At 45.1% G+C, this 19452-nt stretch overlaps 1 pseudogene; it reads right to left on the bottom strand.

Moving 5' to 3' along the window:
- Positions 1-13343: 13343 nt before the first annotated feature.
- The window catches only part of LOC137345852 (major histocompatibility complex class I-related gene protein-like), a 32579-nt pseudogene continuing 26470 nt past the window's right edge, over positions 13344-19452 (bottom strand).

Raw genomic sequence — 19452 nt, 5'->3', positions numbered from 1 at the left:
CATCTGCTATGCATTAGCCCACTCACTCAACTTGTCCAAGTCACCCTGAAGCCTCTCTGCATCCTCCTCACAACTCACCCTCCCACCTAGTTTTGTGTCATCTGCAAATTTGGAAATATTACATTTAGTTCCCTCATCTAAATCATTAATATATATTGTGAATAGCTGGGGTCCTAGCACCGATCCCTGCGGTACCCCACTAGTCACTGCCTGCCATTCGGAAAAAGGCCCATTTAACCCTACTCTTCATTTCCTGTCTGCCAACCAATTTTCTATCCATCACAATACACTACCCCCAATCCCATGCGCTTTAATTTTACACGCTAATCTCTTATGTGGGATTTTGTCGAAAGCCTTCTGAAAGTCCAAATAAACCACATCCACTGGCTCCCCCTCATCAACTCAACGAGTTACATCCTTGAAGAATTCTAGTATATTTGACAAGCATGATTTCCCTTTCGTAAATCCATGCTGACTCTGTCCGATTCTACCACTGTTCTCCAAGTGCTGTGCTATAAAATCTTTGATAAAGAACTCTAGAATTTTCCCCACTACAGACGTCGGGCTGACTGGTCTATAATTCCTTGCTTTCTCTCAACCTCCCTGCTACCCTTCTTAAATAATGGTACCACATTCGCTGTCTTCCAATCCTCTGGTACCTCTCCTGTGGCCAGAGAGGATTTGACAATTTGTGTCAGAGCCCCTGCAATCTCCTCCCTTGCCTCACATAACAGCCTGGGATACATCTCATCTGGGCCACTAAAACATCTAATGCTTCCTCCCTTTCAATGCTAATATGTTCAAGTATTTCACAATCCCCCTCTCTGCTCTCGACATCAACATCGTCCTTCTCCATAGTGAACACAGATGAAAAGTAATCATTTAAAAGCTCACCTATGTCCTCCAGCTCCACACACACATTGCTACTTTGGTCCCTAATGGACCCTACTCTTTCCCTGGTTATTCTCTTGCCCTTAATATACTTATAAAATGCCTTAGGATTTTCCTTTATCTCGCCCGCCAGTGTTTCTTCGTGTCTCCTCTTCGCTCTCCTAATTACCTTTTTAAGTACCCCACATCCCCTCCCCCCAATGCTTTCTATCCTCCTCTCGTGCCTCCACTGTTTTCAGCATACTGAATCTGTCATAAGCCTTTTTTTTTTTATCCAATCCTCTATATCCCTTGACATCCAGGGTCCTACCCTTCACCTTAACGGGTACAGGTTGGCTCTGAACTCTCACTATTTCCTGTTTGAATGACTCCCACTGGTCTAATGTAGACTTTCCTACAAGTAACTGCTCCCAGTTCACTTTGGCCAGATCCTGTTTTATTATCTTAAAATCGGCCTTCCCCCAATTCAGTATCTTAATTTCCGATCCATCTTTATCCTTTTCCATAACTACCTTAAATCTTAGAGTTATGGTCACTATCCCCGAAATGTTCCCCCACTGACACTTCTACCACTTGTCCGGCTTCATTCCCTTCTCTTGTAGGACTATCTCCGTACTGGCTCAAAAAGCTCTCCTGTATGCATTTTAGGAATTCTGCCCCCTTTAAGCCTTTTGCACTAAGACTATCCCAGTTAATATTGGGGAAGTTGAAATCTCCTACTATTATTACACTATTATTTTTACACCTCTCTGAGATTTGCCTACATATCTGCTCCTCTATCTCTCCCTGACTGTTTGGAGGCCTGTAGTACACTCCCAGCAAAGTAATTGCCCCCTTTTTTTAAGTTCTACCCATATGGCCTCATTTGAGGAACCTTCTAAGATATCATCCTTCCTTACTGCAGTAACTGATTCCTTGATCAACAATGCAATGCCACCTCCTCTTTTACTCCCTCCCCTGTCATGACTGAAGATTCTATACCCTGGAATATTGAGCTGCCAGTCCAGCCCTTCCCTCAACCATGTCTCTGTGATAGCAATAATATCATAATGCCATGTGCTAATCAATGCCCTCAATTCATCTGCCTTACTAGTAAGACTCCTTGCATTAAAATAGATGCAATCCAGCCTTGCATTTTTCACTTGTGCCTTAACAGGTCTATACTTGCTCTGCCTTCCTGACTGACTCAGTTTCTCTTCTATATTTGACTGTGCATCACCCCCTACTGTACCTCCACTCCGGATCCCATCCCCCCACCCCCCCACCAACAGCACTAACAAACCTCCCAGCAAGGATGTTTATCCTGTTCTGGTTCAGGTGCAACCCGTCCAACTTGTACAGGTCCCATCATGGCCAGAAACAGACCCAGTGATCCAGGAAACTAAAGCCCTCCCTCTTGCGCCACCTCCTCAGCCACGCATTCATCTGCTCTATCCTCCTATTCCTATACTCACTAGCACATGGCACTGGGAGTAATCCAGAGATTACAACCTTTGAGGTGCTGCTTTTCAAACTGCTACCTAGCTCCCTAAATTCTTGTTGCAGGACCCCATCCCTCTTTCTACCTATGTCGTTGGTACTAATGTGTACCACGACCTCTGATTGTTCATCCTGTCCCTTCAGAATGTCCTGCAGCCGCTCTGAGACATCCTTGACCCTAGCACCAGGGAGGCAACATACCATCCTGGAGTCATGTTTGTGGCCACAGAAACGCCTGTCTGTTCCCTTTACGATTGAATCCCCTATCAGTATGGCTCTCCCACTATTTTTCACTCCCTCCTGTGCAGCAGAGCCCTCCGTGGTGCCACCAACTTGGCTGTTGCTGCTTTCCCCTGGGAGGCCATCCCCCCCAACAGTATCCAAAGCGGTATATCTGTTTGAGAGAGGGATGGCCACAGGGAAACCTTGCATTACCTGCTTGCGTCTACTACTCATCCTGGTGGTCACCCATCTCTTTTATGCCTCTGCAGCCATTACCTGCGGTGTGACCACCTCGCTAAACATGCTATCCACGACATCCTCAGCATCACGGATGCTCCACAGTGAATCCACCCGCAGCTCCAATGTGGTCAGCTAGTAGCTGCAGCTGGACACACTTCCTGCACACATGGTCACCAGGGACACTTCCAGTGTCCCTGATTTCCCACAGAGCGCAGGAGGAGCTTGCCACAGGGCTGAGCTCTCCTGCCATGACTTAGCTTTAGATTAAGCTCCTTAGTTACTCCCTTTAATTTAGAATACTAATTACGATAGGAACCTTATTCTACTCCAAACACTACCTACTACAATCTAAATTCCCTACCTTTAATTTTACTTCAGCTTTTGAAAGTAGTAAAAAAGGGTAGAAATACCCACCCGTTCCTATTTGCCAATCAGCTGCCTCCCCTTACAATGCATCACTTTCTGAACTGTGACGTCAGTCGTGGAACTCTCTCACTGTCCCTGTGAGAGTGTGTGTGAGGATGTCGCTTTTAAACTGCTGGAACTCCTGCTCACTGGTGCCTGTTTCCTCAGAGGTCCGCCTTGGTCTCGCTCTTTCTGAATGATCATAGCATAGAATTTCAAATTCAGTTTGAGGGCGAGAAGCTGGAGTCCCACACTAGTGTTCTGGAGTTAAACAAAGGTAATTACATAAGCATGAGGACAGATTTGGCCCGAGTGGACTGGGCAGCAAGACTAAAAGGTAGGACAGTTGATGAGCAGTGGCAGATGTTTAAGGAGATATTCAAATCCTCCCAACTAAAATATATTCCAGAGAGGAAGAAAGATTCTAAGAGGGGGAAAAAAACATCCATGGCTAAGCAAGGAAGTTAAGGATATCATAAAGACAAAAACTAAGGCATACCATATTACAAAGGCCAGTGGCAGGCTGGAAGATTGGGACATTTTTAAAAATTACAAAGGGTTACAAAAAAAGTAATAAAAAGAGAAAGGTAAATTATGAAAGAAAACTAGCACAAAATATAAAAACAGACAACAAATGCTTCTATAAGTATATTAAAGGGAAGAGAGTAGCTAAAGTGAATGTTGGTCCTTTGGAGGACATGACTGGGGAGTTAATAGAGGGGAGCACAGAAATGGCGGAGTCACTAAATCAGTATTTTGCCTCAGTTTTCACGGTGGAGGATACTAGTACCATCCCAATAGTAACAGGTAATGCAGAGATTACAGAAAGAGAGGAACTTAGAACAATCATCATCACGAGAGATAAAATACTGAGCAAACTATTGAGATTGAAGGCAGACAAGTCCCCAGGGCCTGATGGCCTACATCCTAGGATCTTAAAGGAAGCAGCAGCGGAGATAGTGGATCCATTGATTATAATACTCCAAAATTCCCTGGATGCGGGAAAGGTTCCAGTGGATTAGAAAAAAGCTAATATAATGCCCTTATTCAAAAAGGGAGGAGGCAGAAAGTAGGAAACTACAGACCAGTTAGTTTAACATCTATCGTTGGGAAATTGTTAGAATCCATTATTAAGGAAGTAATAATAGGACATTTAGAAAGTCAAAACGCGATCCATCAGAATCAGCATGGTTTTATGAAGGGTAAATCATATTTGATTAATTTGCTCGAGTTCTTCGAAGCTGTAACGAGCAAAGTGGAGAATGGGGATCCTGTCGATGTAGTATATCTGGACTTCCAGACTACATTTGATAAGGTGCCGCACAAAAGGTTAATACACAAGGTAAGATCACATGGGGTTAGGGGCAATTTATTAGTTTGGATAGAGGATTGACTAACCAACAGAAAACAGAGTCAGGATAAATGGATCTTTTTCTGGTTGGCAAGATGGAACTAGTGGGGTGCCACAGGGTTCGGTCCTCGGGCCCCAACTATTTACAATCTATCTTAATGAGTTGGATGCAGGGATAGAAGGTACTATAGCCAAATTTGCAGATGACACTAAAATCGGTGGGAGTTGCAAAAAAAAAAAATGAAATTTACAAATGGATATGGATAGGTTAGGTGAATGGGACAAAAGTTGGCAGATGGAGTTTAACGTGGATAAGTGTGAGGTTATCCATTTTGGTTAGAAGAATAGAAAGGCAAATTATTATCTAAATGGAGAGAAACTTCAGAGTGCTTCGGTGCAGAGGGATCTGGGTGTCCTTGTGCATGATTCACTGAAAATTAGTATGCAGGTACAGCAGGTAATAAACAAAGAACAAAGAAAATTACAGCACAGGAAACAGGCCCTTCGGCCCTCCAAGCCTGCGCCGAAATAATAAGGAAGGCAAATAGAATTTTGGCATTTATTGCTAAAGGAATAGAGTATGAAAGTAAGGAAGTGTTTCTGCAACTGTACAAGGCATTAGTGAGACTGCACCTGGAGTATTGCGTACAGTTGCAGTCCCCTTACTTGAGGAGGGATGTAGTTGCATTGGAGGCAGTTCAGAGGAGGTTCAATAGATTGATTCCAGTGATGAGGGGTTTGTCTTGTGAAGAGAGATTGAGCAGTTTAGGCCTTTACTCTCTAGAGTTTAGAAGAATGAGATGAGATCTAATTGAGGTATTATAAGATGATTAAGGGGATTGACAAAGTAGACGTAGAGAGGATGTTTCCTCTTGTGGGGCAATCTAGAACAAAAGGTCATAGTTTTAGGATAAGGGGTAGCAAATTTAAAACAGATGAGGAGAAATTACTTCTCTCAAAGGGTCGTGAGTCTGTGGAATTCACGACCTCAGAGTGCGGTGGATGCCGGGACATTGAGTAAATTTAAGGAGGAGATACACAGATTTTTAATTAGTAATGGGTGGAAGGGTTATGAAGAATGGGCAGAAAACTGGAGTTGAGGCCGAGATGAGATCAGCCATAATTGTATTGAATGGCGGAGCAGGCTCAAGGGGCTGAATTGCCTACTCCTGCTCCTAGTTCTTATGTTCTTATTATGTTCTTTAATAACTTATGCACATACACACCTTGGTCCCTCTGTTCCTGCACCCCCTTTAGAATTGTATCCTTTATTCTATATTGTCTCTCCATGTTCTTCTTACCAAAATGAATCACCTCACATTTCCCTGCATTGAACTTCATCTCCCACCTGTCTGCCCATACCACCAACTTGTCTATGTCTTTTTGAAGTTCTACACCATCCTCCTCACAGTTCACAATTCTTCCAAGTTTTGGATTATCTGCAAACTTTGAAATTGTGCCCTGTACACCAAGGTCTAGGTCATTAATATATATCAGGAAAAGCAAGGGTCCCAACACTGATCCCTGGGGAACTCCATCACAAACCTTCCTCCAGCCAGAAAACATCCATTAATCACCATTCTTTATTTATTTTATTTAGAGATACAGCACTGAAACAGGCCCTGCGGCCCACCGAGTCTGTGCTGACCAACAACCACCCATTTATACTAATCCTACATTAATCCCATATTCCCTATCACATCCCCACCATTCTCCTACCACCTACCTACACTAGGGGCAATTTACAATGGCCAATTTACCTATCAACCTGCAAGTCTTTGGCTGTGGGAGGAAACCAGAGCACCCAGCGGAAACCCACGCAGTCACAGGGAGAACTTGCAAACTCCACACAGGCAGTACCCAGAACTGAACCCGGGTCGCTGGAGCTGTAAGGCTGCAGTGCTAACCACTGCACCACTGTGCCGCCTGTCACTCAGCCAATTCCATATCCATGTTGCTACTGTCCCCTTTATTCCATCAGCTACAAGTTTGCTCTCAGGTCTGTTGTGTGGCATTGTATCAAATGCCTTTTGAAAGTCCAAATACACCACATCAACAGCATTGCCCTCATCAACCCTCTCTGTTACCTGCTCAAAAAACTTCAGCAAGTTAGGTAAACATGATTATCCCTTATGGAATCCATGCTGGCTTTCCTTAATTAACTTGCATTTGTCCATGTGACTATTGATTTTGTCCCAGATTATTTTTTCTAGAAGTTTTCCCACCACCCAAGTTAAACTGACTGGCCTGTAGTTGCTGGGCTTATCTTTACAGCCTTTTTTGAACAAGCGTGTAACGTTTGCAATTCTCCAGTCCTCTGGCACCACCCCTGAATCTAAGGAAGACTGAAAAATTATGGCCAGCACCTCTCCGATTTCCACTCTCACTTCCCTCACTATCCTTGGATGCATCTCATCCGGCCCTGGTGCTTTATCCACTTTAGGTTCAGGCGGCCTATCTAATACTTCCTCTTTACCAAATTTTAACCCCCTCTAGGTGTCTGACTTATCTCCTCTTTCATAATTGTCTGGGGTGCGTCTTCTTTCCTTGGTAAAGACAAATGCAAAGTATTCATTTAATATCTCAGCAATGCCCTCTGCTTCCCTGTGTAAATCTTGTTTCTGGTCTCTAATCAGCCCCACTCCTCCTTTTACCACCCTTTTACTGTTTATATGCATATAGAAAACTTTGGGATTTCCTTTAATGCTAGCTGCCAGTCTTTTCTCATGCTCTCTCTTTGCTTCTCTTATTTGCTTTTTCACTTCCCCTCTGGACCTTCTATATTCAGCCTGGTTCTCAATAGTATTTCCTACCTGGCATCTGTCATAAGCACACTTTTTCTTCTTTATCTTAATCTGTACCTCTTTTATCATCCAGGGAGCTCTGGATTTGTTTGTCTTACCTTCGAGGGAACATACCTCGACTGTGCCTGAACTATCTGTTCTTTGAAAGTAACCCATTGTTCATATACCGGTTTTCCTGCCAGCTTTTGACACCAATTTATTCGCCCCAGCTCCATTCTTACCCCATTGAAGTTGTCCTTCCCCAGTTAATTATTCTGGATTGCTCTTTGTCCTTTTCCATAGTCAGCCGAGATACAATGATCACTAACCCCTAAATGCTCTCCTACTGATACTTGATCCACTTGGCCCACCTCATTCCCAAGAACCAGGTCTAGCAGTGCCTCCTTTCTTGTTGGACTAGCAACATACTGTTATAGAAAATTTTCCTGAACACACTCTAGGAACTCTTTCCCCTCACTGCCCTTTACACTACTACTATCCCAGTCTATGTTTGGATAATTAAAGTTCCCCATTAAAACTACCCTATTATTTTTGCTCCTCTCTGTAACTTCCTTGCAAATTTGTTCCTCCACATCCTTCCCACTAGCTGGTAGCCTATAGACAACACCGAGCAATGTAACTGCACCTTTTTGGCTCTAGCCTAATTGATTCTATCTTCAACCCCTCTGGGACATCCTTTTTCTCCAGCACTGCAATGCTCTCCTTAATCAATACCGCCACCCCTCCCCCTTTTTTCTTGTTCCTGTCTTTCCTGAACACCTTGTATCCAGGAATATTTAACACCTAGTCATGCCCTTCAGTGAGCCAGGTCTCTGTTATAGTCACAACATTATATTTCCACATGGCAATCTGCGCCTGTACCTCACCAGTCTTATTAACCACACTCTGTGCATTCACATATATGCACAATAACCCTGATTCAGACTTTATTACTTTATCCCTTACTCTGACCCCACCTAATAACATAATATTCCCTACTCTCGTGCTATCTATCTTCTCCAGTATTCTGCGCACCTTAGTATTTCTCTCTGATACTTGCTCCTGGTTCCCACACCCCTGACTAGTTACCAGTTTTGCTTCCCTCCAATCTGAGCTCCCTCTTACGTTTCTCATCCCCCTGACAATTCAGTTTAAACCCTCCCCAACAGCACTAGCAAATCTCCCTATGAGGATATTTGTACCAGTCCTGCTAAGGTGCAACCAGCCCCACCTGCCCCAGAACCGGTCCCAATGTCTTCAAAATCTGCTGCACTCCCTCCTACACCAGTTCTCCAGCCACGTGTTCAATTGCTCTTTTGGCGCACATTTTTAAACTTCCGCTGTGCTCCTTTCTCACTCTGTCTGTCTCCGGTCTCCGACTCAGGGTTTTTGCCGTGCTTTTTAAACCTCATCTCCCGCTGTGCTCCTCTCTCACTCTGTCTCTGAGATGGTTCAGTCTCCAGGTAATGTCTCGAGCAGCTGGCCTCCCAAGTTTGAGTTTCCCCTTTCGCTATAAGATGAGGAAAGTGCCTTCAGTGAGGTGGGTGAGGTTACATGGGGCCGAGGGCAGGATGTCAGCCCTCTTGATGTTCTCAATGTTTAAATCCAGTGCCCATTGACCAGGCTGACTCACCTCCAACTGCAACATGGGAAATGCATGGCCCGATGTCAGGGGCTTTAACAGCGATATCCTTACCCTGGGATTGATTCTCCCTCCCGGTTACCCGATCGCAGTTTGTTTTCACCCAGAGTCTTCCCTCCTTCAAATGAGTTCCCTTTTTGTTTGAAATCGCCCTTATAAATTGTTTATGGATCAGAGGGAATCATTTTACTGCAGATCTAGGAGTTCAGATCTCCATATCATCAGACAATTGTTTCTTCGCACCAGTAACAAGTTTCACATTAAATAAATAAAACAGCAATATATTTAATTGTAGAATTTATTTTATACAGGCAAATTACTTGTGTTAAAGGGATGTGTGTGGAATTTTATAGATGGGATTGGCCGTGGGGGGGGGTAGTTTATCAGAAGCCTGTTGACTTTAACCAAATGGACACTACTGGAAAATCTCTGCTTTACTTACCTTAGCTCTTTATCTGATCTGAGTCTATATTTATTCATCAGACATTACTTTTTTGTCTGTTTTAAGTTTTTTAAATTATACATACTAACTTGCATTGAGCATTAAAAGACTGAACAAAATTTTAAATACTGCCTCACATTTATACATCCCACTACAAGTGTTAAAGACAAAAGCACCTCTTTCCCCCTCTACACCGAATTGCCACTCTCACTAAATTCTAACCTTCCCACTCATTGCAATCTGTGGTTACACCCGGCAGAAATCTTTTACTATCATATCCCTCTGAGTCACACACAAGTTACAACTGCTCTGACAGCTGATCGACTGTTCACTGTTAACCTGACTTACACTGTTAACCGAACACTGTTCTCTGTTACAAAAACAAGAAATGCTGGAATCACTCAGCAGGTCTGGCAGCATCTGTGGAAAGAGAAGCAGAGTTAACGTTTCGGGTCAGTGACCCTTCTTCGGAACTCCTGCTGAGTGATTCCAGCATTTCTTGTTTTTGTTTCAGATTTCCAGCATCTGCAGTATTTTGCTTTTATTTTACTGTTCTCTGTTATCCTGGCTTGCACTGTTAACTTAAATTACACTGTTAACTTAAATTACACTGTTAACTTAAATTACACTGTTAACATAACTAGCACTGTTCCACATTAACCTGACTAACACTGTTAACCCAATATGCAGATTTCAAAGTTTGAAGCTAATTTCTAAATGTTCAGACTAAATTTTGGTCTGACCTACTCACCTACTACTCATCAAACTCGACTTTCCACTCAGTTAATGATGTAATCTATGATCACGCTCAGTGCTATAGCTGGGAGCTGACCTCATTCTCTAAATTTACTGGGATTTGTTCCCATTCCTTTAATTCACTGGGATCTGATCACATTCTGTTTATTCACTGAGATCTGATCCCGTTCCTTTAATTCACTGGGATATGGTTCCATTCTCTTAATTCTATGGGACCTGATCCCATTCCTTTAGACCGTGCTGAGCTCTGGTTTGGAATTTAGGTATTGATCCAGCTGTGATTGGATGAAACATCTGGTCTAAAACATTGATGGGCGGCAATGTGAATTGGATCATTGGGATGTTTCGGATCGCTTTATCTCGGGAAAATCTCTTAAGCCACAGCCTCCTCTGAAAGGATATTTAAACATTCTAACTTAGGGAGGGCCACCCATGTGTTTTTCACTCCCCTGCTCCCATGCTGTGTTAACCTTGAGCACATGCCAGAACTCCATTTGTTCACATGCAAAGGCTACCCAGAACGAGGAAAGGAAGCATCCAAACACACAGATGGCCAAAAAGCTTAGTCAAAGAGGTAGGTTACAAGGAACAAGAGACATAGAGCAGTTTAGGGAGGGAATTCCAGAGCTTAGGGCCTCGGCAGCTGAAGGCACCGCCACAAATTAAAATCAGGGATGATTAAATGGCCAGAATTAGATAAGCGCAGATATCTCGGAGGGTTGTGGGGCTGGAGATTACAGAAATGGGGAGGGGCCAGGCCATGGAGGCATTTGAAAACAAACATGAAAATTTTAAAACTGAGTTTGTGCTTGACTAGAAGGCAATGTAAGTCAGCGAGCACTGGGGTGATCGGTGAATGGGACACAGGTAGCAGAGTTTGGATGGCCTCAGGTTTATCGAGGATTGAATGTGAGGGGCCAGCCAGGAGTGCACTGGAATAATTGAGTCTCGAGGTAGCAAAGGCAGAGTCGTGGGATGTTATGGAGGTGAAAATAGGTAGGCTTAATAATGGCGTGGATTTTTTTGTATTATTCATTCATGGGATATGAGCATTGCTGGCAAGACCAGCATTTGTTGCCCATCGCTAATTGCCCTTGGCAACTAAATGGCTTGCCAGGCCATTTCAGAGAGCAGTTAAGAGTTAACCACATTGCTGTGGGTCTGGAGTCACATGCAGGCCAGATCAGAAAGGCAGATTTCCTTCCCTAAACCAGATGGGGTTTTATCACAAATGATGATAATTTCATGACACCATGACTGAGACTAGCTTTCAATTCCAGATTTTTATTAATGACTTGAACTTTATGAATTAATTGAATTTAAATCCACCAACTGCCATGAGGGGATTTGAACCTGTGACCCCTTGCCATTAGCCCAGGCCCCTGGATTACTACAATAAAAGCAAAATACTGTGGATGATGGAAATCAGAAATAAAAACAAGAAATGCTGGAAATACTCAGCAGGTCTGGCAGCATCTGTGGAGAGAGAAGCAGAGGTAACGTTTCAGAACCCTTCTTCAGAACTGGCAAATATTAGAAATGTCAAAGGTTATAAGCAAGTAATGCGGGGGTGGGGCAAGGGATAACAAAGGAGAAGGTGTAGATAGGACAAGGTCACAGAATAGCTGACCAGAAGGTCGTGGAGCAAAGGCAAACAATATGTTCATGGTGTGTTGAAAGACAAAGCATTAGTACAGATAGGGTGTTAATGGACTGAAAATTGAACAGCCGCAAGTATAAACATGAAAAAAAAACAGTGGGTAAGCAAACTGAACAAATTAAGATGAAATAAAATAAAATAAACGCAAAAAAAATGTAAAAAAGAAAAAAGAAAAAATGACTAAAAATAAAAGTAAAATGGGGGGCCTGTCATGCTCTGAAATTATTGAACTCAGTGTTCTGTCCGGCAGGCTGTAGAGTGCCGAATCAGTAAATGAGATGCTGTTCCTCGAGCTTGCATTGATGTTCACTGGAACACTGCAGCAATCCCAGGACAGTAATCCTCTGCATTACTAGTTCAGTGACATTACCTGTATGCCACTGTCTCTCCCTTTTCCTTCAGGAGCTGGTGGTGAGCTGCTTTCTTGAATCACAGCAATCCTTCTGGTGTAACTACACCTGCAATGCTGTTAGGGAGTTCCAGATCTTTGACCCAGTGAAGGAACGGTGATATAGTTCCAAGTCAGGATGGTGTGTGGCTTGGAGGGGAACTTGCATGCGGTAGTGTTCCCATGCGTCTACTGTCTTTGTTTTTCTAGGTGGTAGAGGTCGCGGGTTTGGAAGGTGCTGTCGAAGGAGTCTTGGTGAGTTGCTGCAGTGCATCTTGTAGATGGTACAAACTGCTGCCACGGTGCACCGGTGGTAGTAGAAGGAGTGAATGTTGCAGGTGATGGATAGGGTGCTGATCAAATGAGCTACTCCCATTAAGCTAACTCTTCATTTGCTACAAGCCTCTCCAATCTCTGAATTAATAAACTCTGTATCACTTCATAGCTGTTATAAGGACACCTGTAGACAAATCCCATTAGAGTTTTAAGTCTTTTCTTATTTCCTAATTCTAACCGGAGTCTCCGTTGATTGCTTTCCATTACTATATCCTCTCATTAATGTTGAAATAATCCAGAACAAAATTAATTATCACTTTAAAAAACATGAGTTAATAAATCCACAGCCAACAGGCAACTGCTAAAGGCAAATCGTGTCTGACAGTTTTGATTTGAGTTCTTTGATCAAGTAATGGAAAGGATTGATGAGAATAGTGTTGTTGATGTTGTGTATTTGAACTTTCAAAAGGTACTTGACAAAGGGCCAAATTATAGACTTGTGAGTAAAATTGAAGTCTATGGAATTAGTGGGGCAGTGGGTACGTGGAGACGGCATTTACAATGAGTCTGAGAGACTCATGAATTTATGTATTTCAGAGTGGAGGGACGTATACAGTGGAGTTCCCCAGGGGGTTGCATTAGGATCACTGTTCTTTTTGATATATGTTAATGTCCTGGATTTGAGTATAGAGGGTGTAAATTCAAAGCTAAACCCAAAACTCAGAAATGCATTAAACAAGGAGGAGGACTTGATCAGACTTCAGCAGCACATAGACAGACTACGGAATAAAAACAAGTAATGCTGGAATCACTCAGCAGATCTGGCAGCATCTGTGGAAAGAGAAGCAGAGTTAACGTTTTGGGTCAGTGACCCTTCTTCAGAACTGACAAATATTAGAAAAGTCACAGATTATAAGCAAGTGAGGTAGGGGTGGGGCAAGAGATAACAAAGGAGAAGGTGTAGATTGGACCAGGCCACATAGCTGACCAAAAGGTCACGGAGCAAAGGCAAACAATATGTTAATGGTGTGTTGAAAGACAAAGCATTAGTACAGATTAGGTGTAAATACACTGAATATTGAACAGCAGCAAGTGCAAACCTGAAAAAAAACAGTGGGTAAGCAAACTGAACAAACTAAGATAAAATGAAATAAATGCAAAAAAAAGATTGTAAAAAAGAATGTAAAAACAAGGAAGAAAAAATAACTAAAAATGAAAGTAAAATGGGGGGCTGTCATGCTCTGAAATTATTGAACTCAATGTTCAGTCCAGCAGGCTGTAGTGTGCCTAATCGGTAGATGAGATGCTGTTCCTCGAGCTTGCGTTGATGTTCACTGGAACACTGCAGCAATCCCAGGACAGAGATGTGAGCATGAGAGCAGGGGGGAGTGTTGAAATGGCAAGCAACCAGAAGCTCAGGGTCCTGCTTGCGGACTGAGCGGAGATGTTCCGCAAAGCGGTCACCCAGTCTGTGCTTGGTTTCCCCAATGTAGAGGAGACCACACTGTGAGCAGCGAATACAGTATACTACATTGAAAGAAGTACAAGTAAATCGCTGCTTCACCTGAAAGGAGTGTTTGGGGCCTGGGATAGTGAGGAGTGAGGAGGTAAATGGGCAGGTATTACACCTCCTGCGATTGCAGGGGAAGGTGCCCTGGGACGGGGACGAGGTGGTGGGGGTAATGGAGGAGTGGACCAGGGTGTCGCGGAGGGAACGATCCCTTCGGAATGCTGACAGGGGAAGGGAGGGGAAGATGCGACTGGTAGTGGCATCACGCTGGAGGTGGCGAAAATGGCGGAGGATGATCCTTTGGATATGGAGGCTGGTGGGATGAAAAGTGAGGACAAGGGGAACCCTGTCACGGTTCTGGGAGGGAGGGGAAGGGGTGAGGGTAGAGGTGTGGGGAATGGGTCGGACACGGTTGAGGGCCCTGTCAACCACAGTGGGGGGAAATCCTCGGTTGAGGAAAAAGGAGGTCATATCAGAAGCACCGTCATGGAAGGTAGCATCATCAGAGCAGATGCGTCGGAGACAGAGAAACTGGGAGAATGGAATGGAGTCCTTACAGGAGGTAGGGTGTGAAGAAGTGTAGTCGAGGTAGCTGTGGGAGTCAGTGGGCTTATAATGGATGTTGGTAGACAACCTATCCCCAGAGATGGAGACAGAGAAGTCGAGGAAGGGAAGGGAAGTGTCAGAGATGGACCATGTAAAGGTGAGAGAAGGGTGGAAATTGGAAGCAAAGTTGATAAAGTTTTCTAGTTCGGGGCGGGAGCAGGAAACGGCACCGATACAGTCATCAATGTACCGGAAAAAGAGTTGGGGGAGGGGGCCTGAGTAGGACTGGAACAAAGAATGCTCGACATATCCCACAAAAAGACAGGCATAACTAGGACCCATGCGGGTATCCATAGCAACACCTTTTACTTGAAGTGCGTGGAGTTGAAGGAGAAGTTGTGGACCGACACACAGCAGATGCAATTTCATGCAGAGAAGTGTGAAGTGATTGATTTTGGAAGGCAGAATGAGTAGAGGTAATTATAACCATCTTTAAACATCACTGACAGACAGTACCCTTGCAGTCACTGTTCCTCTTATCCCAGTCTCGGCTCTCCACTCCTCCGTTTCTGCTCTGCTCATACTGACAGGAAGAGAGTAGCGAAAGTAGATGTTGGCCCCTTAGAGGCAGAGACAGGAGAAATCATCATGGGAAATGAGGTAATTGCAGAGGCATTCAACAAATATTTTGTGTCTGTCTTCACAGTAGAAGACACAGTTCCATACCAGAAATAGGCAGTAACCTGGGGGCTAAAAGCATGCGGAAATTAAGGATATTGATAACAGCCAAGCAGAAGTATTGGAGAAACTTGAGGGACTAAAATCTGACAAGTCCCCAGGACCAGATGGCCTGCATCTTAGGGTTCTAAAAGAGATAGCTGCAGAGATAGTGGATGGCTATGATTTTCCAGAATGCCTTAGATTCAGGAATGGTCCCATCAGATTGTAAGTTGGCAAATGTTACACTGCTTTGCAAGATGGAGGTAGAGAGAAAACAGGCAACTGCAGGCCAATTAGCCGAACATCAATCATTGGGAAGATGCTGGAAACTATTGTTAAAGAAGTCTTAACATTACACTTGGAAAAGCATAGCATGATTAGAACAAGTCAGCAAGGTTTTACTAAAGGGAGATCCTGTTTGACAATTTTATTAGAGTTTTTTGAGGATGAAACTAGTAGGGTAGATAAAGGGTGACCAGTAGAGGTTGTATACTTGGATTTTCAAAAGGCATTCGATAAGGTGCCACATAAAAGATTAATAAGCAAGATAATGGCTCATGGTGTTTGGGGTAATATATTAGCGTGGATAGAGGGTTGGTTAACAGATAGGAAACAGAGAGTGAGCATGAATGGGGCATTTTCAAGTTGTCTGGCAGAGAATATTGGGGTGCCACAAGGATCAGTGCTGGGGCCTCAGCTATTTACACTCAATATTAATGACTGGGATGAAGAGACAGAGAGTAATATATCTAAGTTTGCTGATGATACAAAGCTCGATGGAAAGGTAAGCTGCAGAGAGGATGTAGAGAGGCTGCAAAGAGATATAGAACAGGTTAAGCAAGTGGGCAACAAGATGGCAGATGGAGTATAATGTAGGGAAGTGTGAAGTTGTTCACTTTGGTCATAAAAATAGAAAAGCAGAATATTTTTTAAAAGGTATGAAACTGGTAAGTGTTGATGTTCAGCGAGGCTTGGGGGTACTTGTACAAGGAACGCACCGAGAGCAGGTGTCGCAGGCTGTTAGGAAGGCAAATTGCATGTTATCCTTTATTGCAAGTTGATTGGAATACAGGAATAAGGAAGTCTTATTGAAACTGTACAGGGCTTTGGTGAGACTGCACCTGGAATACTGTGTGCAGTTTTGGTCTCCACATTTAAGAAAGGATATACTTGCACTGGAGGCAGTGCAGCGAAGATTTGCCGAGTTGGTCCCTGGGATGAGGGTGTTGTCCGATGACGAGAGGCTGTGTAAATTGGGCCTATATTCTCTGGAGTTTAGAAGAGTGAGAGGTGATCTAATTGAGACATACAAGATTCTGAAAGAGCTTGATATGATAGAAGCTGAGAGATTGTTCCCACTGTTCGGGGAATCTAGAACATGGGGACACAGTGTCAGGATAAGGAGCCAATCATTCAGGACTGAGATGAGGAGAAATTACTTCACTCAAAGGGTTGTGAATCTTTGGAATTCTCCACCCCAGAGGATTGCAAATGCTCCAATATTGGATACATTTAAGGCTGGGATAGATAGATTTTTGGACTCGCAGGGAATCAAGGGATATAGGGAGCGGGCAGGAAATTGGAATTGAAGCCCAAGATCAGCCATAATGGTATTGAATGGCAGAGCAGGCTCGATGGGCCATATGGTCTACTCCTGTTCCCATTTCTTGTCTTGTTGTGTTCTTATGTTCTTGTGAATAGGTGACTCCATCCTCAGACTCGATCTGAACCCATCTCCAAAACTGGTAGGTGCCATTTTGGTTGGGCAGGATGCCAGTGGTATATTTTTTTCTCAATTGACTTGCCATTTCTCAGGAGGATAACTTTGATATTACGAGGGTAAAATCCTGTGATGAGGCAGGAGAGTTTGGCCGGTTTAGCAGCTGACATTTGTCCACGGAAAGAAACACTTGAGGAGCAACTGAGAGTAAAACAGATCACAGGCAAGGCAGTGAGAGAGACAGGGAATGGTAAATATCCCTTTAAACTGGACATTAGAAACCCTGACCCCAGGGAATGGTAAATATTCCTTTAAACTGTGGATTAGACTACTGGACATCAATCGCCCACCATTTACTCTCAGTGGATTCCCTTCACTCACTGACTCTCAGTCCTCCCTCACTCACTGACTCTCAGTCCTCCCTCACTCACTGACTCTCAGTCCTCCCTCACTCACTGACTCTCAGTCCTCCCTCACTCACCAACTATCAGAACCCCCTCACTCACCGACTCTCAGTCCCCCTCTCACTCACTGACTCTCAGTCCCCCCTCACTCACCAACTCTCAGAACCCCCTCACTCACTGACTCTCAATCCTCCCTCGCTCACTGACTCTCAGTCCTCCCTCACTCACCAACTATCAGAACCCCCTCACTCACTGATTCTCAGTCCGCCTCTCACTCACTGACTCTCAGTCCTCCCTCACTCACCAACTATCAGAACCCCCTCACTCACTGACTCTCAGTCCCGCTCTCACTCACCGACTCTCAGTCCCCCCCTCACTCACCAACTATCAGAACCCCCTCACTCACTGACTCTCAGTCCCGCTCTCACTCACCGACTCTCAGTCCCCCCCTCACTCACCAACTATCAGAACCCCCTCACTCACTGACTCTCAGTCCCGCTCTCACTCACTGACTCTCAGTCCGCCTCTCACTCACTGACTCTCAGTCCCCCTCTCACTCACTGATTCTCAGTCCCCCTCTCACTCACTGACTCTCAGTCCCCCTCTCACTCACTGACTCTCAGTCCCCCTCTCACTCACTGACTCTCAGTCCCCCTCTCACTCACTGATTCTCAGTCCCCCTCTCACTCACTGACTCTCAGTCCCCCTCTCACTCACTGATTCTCAGTCCCCCTCTCACTCACTGACTCTCAGTCCCCCTCTCACTCACTGACTCTCAGTCCCCCTCTCACTCACTGACTCTCAGTCCGCCTCTCACTCACTGACTCTCAGTCCGCCTCTCACTCACTGACTCTCAGTCCGCCTCTCACTCACTGACTCTCAGTCCGCCTCTCACTCACTGACTCTCAGTCCGCCTCTCACTCACTGACTCTCAGTCCGCCTCTCACTCACTGACTCTCAGTCCGCCTCTCACTCACTGACTCTCAGTCCTCCCTCACTCACCAACTATCAGAACCCCCTCACTCACTGATTCTCAGTCCCGCTCTCACTCACTGACTCTCAGTCCTCCCTCACTCACCAACTCTCAGTCCCGCTCTCACTCACCGACTCTCAGTCCCCCCTCACCGTCTCTCAGTCCCCCCTCACTCACCGTCTCTCAGTCCCCCCTCACTCACCGTCTCTCAGCCCCCTCTCATTCACCGTCTCTCAGTCCCCTCTCACTCACCGTTTCTCAGTCCCCCCTCACTCACCGACTCTCAGTCCCCCCTCACCGTCTCTCAGCCCCCTCTCATTCACTGACTCTCAGTCCCCCTCTCACTCACCGACTCTCAGTCCCCCCTCACCGTCTCTCAGCCCCCTCTCATTCACTGACTCTCAGTCCCCCTCTCACTCACCGACTCTCAGTCCCCCCTCACCGTCTCTCAGCCCCCTCTCATTCACTGATTCTCAGTCCCCCTCTCACTCACTGACTCTCAGCCCCCTCTCACTCACTGACTCTCAGCCCCCTCTCATTCACTGACTCTCAGTCCCCCTCTCACTCACCGACTCTCAGTCCCCCCTCACCGTCTCTCAGCCCCCTCTCATTCACTGACTCGCAGTCCCGCTCTCACTCACTGACTCTCAGCCCCCTGTCATTCACTGACTCTCAGTCGCCCTCTCATTCACTGACTCTCAGCCCCCTCTCACTCACTGACTCTCAGTCCCCCTCTCACTAACTGACTCGCAGTCCCGCTCTCACTCACTGACTCTCAGCCCCCTCTCATTCACTGACTCTCAGTCCCGCTCTCACTCACTGACTCTCAGTCCCCCTCTCACTAACTGACTCGCAGTCCCCCTCTCACTCACTGACTCTCAGTCCCTCCTAACTGACTCTCAGTCGCCCCTCACCGTCTCTCAGTCCCCCCCTCACTGACTCTCAGTCCCCCTCTCACTCACTGACTCTCAGTCCCCCCTCACTCACCATCTCTCAGTCCCCCTCTCATTCACTGACTCTCAGTCCCGCTCTCACTCACTGACT

This window comes from Heterodontus francisci, chromosome 29 (assembly GCF_036365525.1).
Source record: "Heterodontus francisci isolate sHetFra1 chromosome 29, sHetFra1.hap1, whole genome shotgun sequence".
In the NCBI taxonomy this organism is placed as follows: Eukaryota; Metazoa; Chordata; class Chondrichthyes; order Heterodontiformes; family Heterodontidae; genus Heterodontus; species Heterodontus francisci.
This window is presented reverse-complemented; position numbering and strand designations above follow the sequence as displayed.